This window comes from Rattus rattus, chromosome 7 (genome assembly GCF_011064425.1).
Source record: "Rattus rattus isolate New Zealand chromosome 7, Rrattus_CSIRO_v1, whole genome shotgun sequence".
In the NCBI taxonomy this organism is placed as follows: Eukaryota; Metazoa; Chordata; class Mammalia; order Rodentia; family Muridae; genus Rattus; species Rattus rattus.
Window position 1 is genome coordinate 67612411 of NC_046160.1, and position 7401 is coordinate 67619811.

Here is a 7401-nt window from a genome sequence, read left to right on the forward strand (position 1 = left end):
TGCCAGCTAAGCCCGCCTCTATAGCATGGAATCATCTCCTCTCAGGGCACAGGAGACTGTAGTCAAATGTCAGGCAGAAAAGAGTGCTGAGAGACCACGCAGGCCCGACTCCACACAGCTGACTTGGGGCTTGGAAGAACTTCCCAAAGCCTCAGAAAATGTGCTGAGAAGGAAATGGAGAATTACGAATGGCGGCTGTTTAGGGGGAATGGCAGCCAGACTCTCAGGGCTCCTTATCCTCTGACTCTGGAGGAAAACAGCCCCAGGCCTAGAAGATTCCTTAAAGGATGGTGTTAAACTAGAAGAGACTCCTTATTGTAGGGTGGTTTTAGTTGTTTTGAACCAAACTTGAAATTTCATGTGACAAACATAACTTAAAGGGGAAAAAAAAGCTTCAGTTTGGTTAAAAGTTCTTGCCCAGCATCTCAGGAACAGCATGGCAGAGCAGAACAGCTTACAGGATAAGAGAGAGAAAGAGAGAGAAATTGAGTCTTGGTGTTCTATTGCTACAAAGAGACATCATGACCATGGCAACTCTTATAAAAGAAAGCATTTGATTGGGGCTTGCTTACATTTTTAGATGATTAGTCCAGTATCATGGAGGGGAGCATGGCAGCACTCAAGTAGACATAGTGCTGGAGAAGTAACTGAGAGTTCTACATATGGATCTGCAGGCATCAGGGAGAGGGAGAGAGAGAGGGAGAGGGAGAGGGGAGGGGGGGGGGGGAGTGGGAGGGGAGGGGGAGGGGAGAGGGAGAGAGACTGGCCTGGCCTGGCCTATCCACCCCCAGTGTCCAACTTCCTCCAACAAAACCTCACCTCCTAATCTTTCTCAAGTACTTGTAGCAAGCCATATAATAATGAAAAAATGAATTCCAACCAACATTAAAACTCCCCATATTCTATCACTGTCTTAACACTGTTTAAAAGTTCAAAGTGTCTTCTAAGACCCAAGGCAACCTCTTCACTGCAATCCCTGTAAACTCAAAATTAAATAGTGATCACACACTTCCAACATACAATGGCACAGAATATACATCACCACGCTGAAATGGAGGAAAGGGAGCATAATGAGGAAATACTGGACCAAAGCAAGACTCAAAACAAAACAAAACAACCAATGGCTGGAACAACTCCAAACTCTGAATTTCCATGTCTGATGTCAAAGCGCTCTTCAGATCTCCAACTCCAGGCATCTTCAGAGTTTCTTTCAATGGTCCCCATGCAGAGACATCCCTGACATGGGACTAGCCTCAGAAGCTTTCCTTAGCCATGGAGGAACCCATACCCCCTTTCTTGTATCCTTGACTCTAAAGCCAGAACCACATGGCCAAAGCTCCCAAGCTATACAACTTGCTGGGGAGGGAAGTTGGCCCCTTGTTCAAATACATTTTCAATCAGCTTTCTGTTTTTGATGGCTTCCTTTACTGCTTAAGCTTTTGATTCCTTTCTATAAGTTGGAAGCTTAGCTCTGTGGGGGTCTTGCCCATTTGAGTACAGGACTTAACTTCTTTTTACATCTGGTGCTCCATTTCTCCTCACACTGTACATTTTGTAGTTTTCCTTGCTTAGCTTACTCTTTGTCATTGTAGGTCTGCTCAGGAGTGACCACTAATAATCACACAACGAGTCAATACTAGGCTGTCTTGAAATCTCCTCTGCCAATTTCATTAATTCAAAACTCTTCAATTTAGCCACAGGCAGATTTTTTTTCTGTACAAGGGCAAAAGGCAACCACATCCTTTGCCAAAATATCACGAGAATGGTCTCTAGGCCACTTATTAATATTATTCTCCTCTGAAACTTCTTGAGCTAGGCTCCTATATTCAACAACGTTGTTTATTTACTTAACTTTAAGTTTACTTTTAATATGCTTTTTATTTTCAAAACTAGATTTAGTTTGGTACTTATCTTCCCCATGTTAATTACTTTGACTTCTAAGGATGATTTTCCCTGCTCCCTCCTCCTTCAATGATATCTGATTTTTAATATTACTGCATTGATTACCTATTTCTGCATGACAACTTATCTCAAAATTTAGTGACTTAGAAATCTACATGGGGGGTGGGGGTGGCTGCAGAGATTCCCTAGCTGCTAGGAGCACTGACATGTCATCAAGAGGTCCTGAATTCAATTCCCAGCAACCACATGGTGTCTCACAACCATCTGTAATAGAATCTGATGCCCTCTTCTGGTGTGTCTGGAATACAGTGTACTCATATGCATAAAATATATAAATCTTAAAAAAAGAAAAGGGTTGGGGATTTAGCTCAGTGGTAGAGCGCTTGCCTAGCAAGCTCAAGGCCCTGGGTTCGGTCCCCAGCTCCGAAAAAAAAAAAAGAAAAGAAAAGAAATCTGTATCTTTTTTCTCTCCCATGGTGTCTGGGGCTCAGGGATCAGTGTACAGCTTTGCCAAGACTCTGCTACCTCAGGGTCTCCAGACAACTGCCACTAACTGACTAGGATCTTAGTCATCTTAAGCTGGACCAGGGGAGTGGTTTCCAAACTCCCTCCTCACATTACTGTTGTCAGCTGCTGCTGTGTTTATTGTTTGTGAAGAATTTCATGCAGCCAAGGTTGGCCTTGAAAATGATATTCCTGCCTCCTCCTCCTCCTCCTCCTCCTCCTCCTCCTCCTCCTTCCTCCTCCTCCTCTTCCTCCCAGCTAGGATTATAGGCATGCATCATCATACCCAGTAAGCCACTGGCAGTGGGGAGGGGGCTTGTTTCTCAATACAGAGTCATCTCTATAACTACCTATATCAGTGGGTGTCTAGCCTTCTTTTATCTTTATTCTTTAACCGAAGAAATGCAGACAGGTGCCTAGGCAATGCATAGGGAAAGGGAGGAGTGCCGTTCTGTGCTAGATTCTTACTATCTTTGCCTTATGTACAATGCCACCAGAACCATGATGACAACAGTAGACTGGATATTTCACTATCTGGCCTTATTCTTTCTCCTTATTTACCTTCAGAGTGAATGAACCAAGCTCTGGCTTGCTAATAAACCAGGTGTGACTCTTACATCTGACTAAGGCCAAGTCCTCAGTTTTATTCATATTATAACGTTATCTATTGATTTCTTGACCAAACCAACTCAAGTCAGTCAACAGGGTCTCAAGGGAGGGAGAGAGAATTGAAAATAAAAAGACAATTAGACAGCACTATAACATGACTCCAGCCAGAGCTGAGAATGAAGTGGCTTTACTTTTTTCCAGTCTGCTTTTATATTATTTTAGGTACATGCAAAGAACACGGTCACTCCTAAGACATAAACAAAGTAGTTAAGGAATAAGCAAAGCACAAACAAAGATCCCACGATTACTGTATTCAGGGCCTTAACAAGACCCATCGAACACATTCTTCAGCTGTATTTATCTTGAGCCTGCTTCCGAGTCCTAGCCCAATGTCAAATTCCAGCCAAATTCCTAGGAGCGGGGCCTGAAAGCTCTCCACAATTTTTGAATAAGATAAATTTACTTATCTGCTGCTAAGAAAAGATAAATTTGACCTATCCTGGCAGTGGAGATAACACAATCACCAAGGTGGTTTTCCCAGGGTGAGGCCTATCCATTGCACTCAGGATGAGCTGACCCCTGCGATTTCCCCAAATGTAGGAAACTGGCCTGACAAATTGAGTAAAGAGTTCTGATTTGTAGTGTTTGAATATTTCTATGGTGTAAATACTCTACCATGGTTGAATTAGCACTGAAAAGGTAGACACAAATCTTCTCTTGCAAGCTGATGCTTCCCAACCTGAGAACAGCATAGAGACCTGCTCCTTTGTTATCTCAGCTTCCAACTCCAGGAGCATACTAAACTTACACTGAAGTACTTGAGAACATTAAAGACAAGGGGTGCCACTGACCTTTGAACTACAGCAGTGGCCTTATCTTTAGCAGACCTGGCATTCCTCCAGTAACCATACTCCTCTTGTTTCAACACAGTGGTAAACTTGCCTGCACCTTTCACATGCCTGGCGGGGGGAATGGTGGGGGTGTTGGGGGCCACGCACATTTTAAGAACTATCAACACCTGGGTTTGAAAACCCAGAGATTATCATTCAATATCAGAGTTTGGGAATGTTTGAAAGCCGATGATTTTTAATGATTCAACTCTTGTAGTTAGAATAGGAGTGGCCTCCATAGGCTCATATATTTGAATGCTTGGTCATTAGGGAGTGGCACTACTTGACAGGGATTAGGACTTATGGCCTTGTTGAAGGAAGTGTGACATTAGGAGTGGGCTTTCGGGTTTCAAATTCTCAAGCCAGGCCCAGTGTCTCTCTGCCTGTTGCCTGCTGATCTAGATGTAAAACTCTTATCTACTTCTCCAATACCTTGTGAACCACCACACTCCCCACTGTGGTGATAATGGATCAAACTTCTGAAACTGTAAACAATTAAATACTTTCCTTTATAAGAGTTGTTATGGGGTTGGGGATTTAGCTCAGTGGTAGAGCGCTTGCCTAGCAAGTGCAAGGCCCTGGGTTTGGTCCCCAGCTCCAAAAAAAAGAAAAAAGAAAAAAAAAAAAAAAGAGTTGTTATGGTCATGGTATCTCTTCACAGCAATAGAACATTGACAAAGCAACAGAGTAAGAGTATCTGCCCCTTATGAAATCAGTAGGTTGGTGATGGTATTTTCACTTTCACCACGTGGCCAGTCTCAAAGGGAAGAAGTGAGAGGCCAGGCTGAGCCAATTCTACTGCTGAAAGGTCAAACTGAGGGAAAGTAAGCTCTGTCTCCTGCACAGATCAGAAAAGAAGCGCAAATATGTTTTGATCCTTTAAAAAGCAACAGTGATTCCTCCTTTCCCCAGTCCCACCCTTGTCTTCCTCCTATACCCTAGACTGAGCTTCAGCTCTAGATCTTGCCTCCATCTCCAAGTGCTGTGGTTACAGAGTGTGATTCTTCCTTTAGATGGGGATTTAAATGAGTGTGGGACTTGAGGAATTCCTAGGGAGCTGTTGTAGCTAACTTAACCTCTGCTGTGCTTTGAGTTGAGATAGGCGGGAGTTACTTATTGTGACATCTCGTCCAAGTTTTTCCATCCACATTGGATTTGCACCTCTCTTCTTTTAACCAGAGGTGAGCAGAAATGCAGCCCCCCACTGCCACAGCTGTGCAGTTGGATTTCCCATATTTAGGGAAATCATAGCACATCCCAAGTGCAAAAGATACACCAGGCCCTGGAAAAAACACCTGTGTGGTCATTTTGTACTTTTGTAGTATTGTTAATCCTTGAAGTAAATTGTTTAGAATTTTACCGATTGACAAAATTGCTACTTTACTATTGAATCATTTTTGCATGAAATGTTTCACACAACAATCCATATGCCATCCCCAAAGTCCACAGATGATAGAATCAGAACCACAGGGATCGGCTAGCCTGTGGTCAGTCAATTAGTAGGGCAGTGTGGGACCGAGGGGACACAGTCCAAGTCTGGCTCAGTTTCCTGATCTATAAAAACAAGGGCACAGGCCAAGATGGCATTGGTCCACTGACTCTAGTATTTTTAAAAAGTGTCATGAAAATGAAATCACCAGGGGTGCAAAGAACTGAAATCCCATAGCTTCTTTCCCCTAGTTTGGTAAGTACTTGCAAATTTGGATGGCAAGATTGTTTGTTTGTTTGTTTGTTTGTTTTGTTGTTGCTTTGTCTTGTTTTTGGTTTCATTTTTAGTTTCTATTTCTTCTAGGCAAGAAGGTACAAGTGAGTTTGATCTCAGATGTCATGCACTGGACAAGAGTGACCTCCTAGAGTCATGCTGAGGAAGTTTCTGAGACCAGCTCCAACTTGCTCAGGGTTCAGAAAACCTGATGATACATGGTGGTCTTGGGCCTGGGAAGAAGTAAGAACACATAGGTCTGTGCACCATCCAAACCCCTTATCGCTGGGCCAGTGCTCCCTTCATCTAGTATTAGGTACTTCTGCTGTCAAAGGCTCTGGGAGATTTTGCATTCTGCCACTTTCTGCTGTGAGAACACATTGTCAAGGCAGCACTGGCTCAAAAACAACCCAGCAACAAAAGTTTGCCCATACTCTACAGCTTCAGTGAATGCCACGATATCTTTACAATGGTCAAACAACCACGAAGGAATTGGTCTAAATGTCTACTGGAAGAAGTTTGATATTTAATATTGTTTTTTGCCAAAGCAGAAAAAAATGTTTTTGGTGCTTTTATTTTTTTTAGCCTACAAGTAAGATAATCTGTGGCCTTTCTTTCTTCTACCTCCTTAGATTTTGAAGATGGTGGCTTCTCTTTAGGCCAAATGACACCACGGCATGATCTGAAAAGTGACTGAGTACTTTAGGAGTTAATCCATCACAGGCTTTGAAGCAGGAGCAATCCCATCACTAATAGATGGAATCACTTAGAATGATCCCTCCTTCTAGCTCTTCAAACTTGGATGTAGTAATTGCTCTAGAATTTAAATGTCATCTGGGAATTCCTTGTTTTCTATTTAGGGCACAAACTGCTAATGGCTCAGGCATGGTGTATGTGTGAGCGTGTGCCCATGCATGTGCCTAGTTTGGTGGCAGTGGCCTGAGAATCACAAAATGTATAAACATGATGTCTTCTCACCGTACAGGTCTGAGGATCTTTTACCTGACCAGGTTATGAAGGTGTCATAACCAGTAACCTGATCACCTGTTGACACGCACATCTGCAAAACCAGTCCCACGTTGGCACACATGTCTGTGGGGAGGAATTCTCCTGGAAGCCTTTTTCATGTAGGTGCTCTGTACACTTGTGCCGCAGAAATGCCCACCACTGTGTTGGTTCGGAGGTGCGATCACCTTTAGTAAAACTGTTGTGGGGCTTGTTTCTTCAGAGCTGTGCCTTAGTTTCCTGTGAGTCTCGATCTTCCCCTTCATCCTGTTCTCACACACCTCCTTTTTGTGCCTGTTATCTTGGTGAGACCATCAGATGGTTCTGCAGTGCTCCCTCCTGCCAATGTCCTGTATTCCCTGAGACTGAGGATATACATCAAGTCTGCTCTCTCCCATCCTCCCCAACCACTTAGTCTTATGTAATAGCACCTGATAACACAGACAAGTCTGGGAACCAGCACGTGTAATGGCCATGTTTAGCTTAGACTGGTGATTTTGCTGTCTTTCCTCTGCTGTCATGAGCTACTCATCAATCAACATAGACCATGAACAAACCCTGTCAAACATCCCAATATCTTAAATGCTGGAAGTGCTAAAAGAAATCCAGTCAGTAAAATAACCCCAAATTAGGAATAAGTCTCTGATTTGGCGATAATTCCGAGAATCAGTGAAGAAAAATATTTACTTCTTAAACAAGAAACAAGAAAATAGAAAGCAGAGAGCTAGCTAAATTTTACTTGGAGAAGACTAGTGACCAAAGGACAGCAATGCCCTTTGTCCGAACACT

At 43.1% G+C, this 7401-nt stretch overlaps 1 non-coding gene across 1 annotated transcript; it reads left to right on the forward strand.

Annotated features, from left to right (window-relative positions):
- The first annotated feature begins 3506 nt into the window (after window positions 1-3506).
- On the forward strand, window positions 3507-3665 carry LOC116906478. Its single transcript, XR_004388724.1, has one exon. It is a non-coding gene; the product is annotated as a U1 spliceosomal RNA (small nuclear RNA).
- Window positions 3666-7401: the final 3736 nt, after the last annotated feature.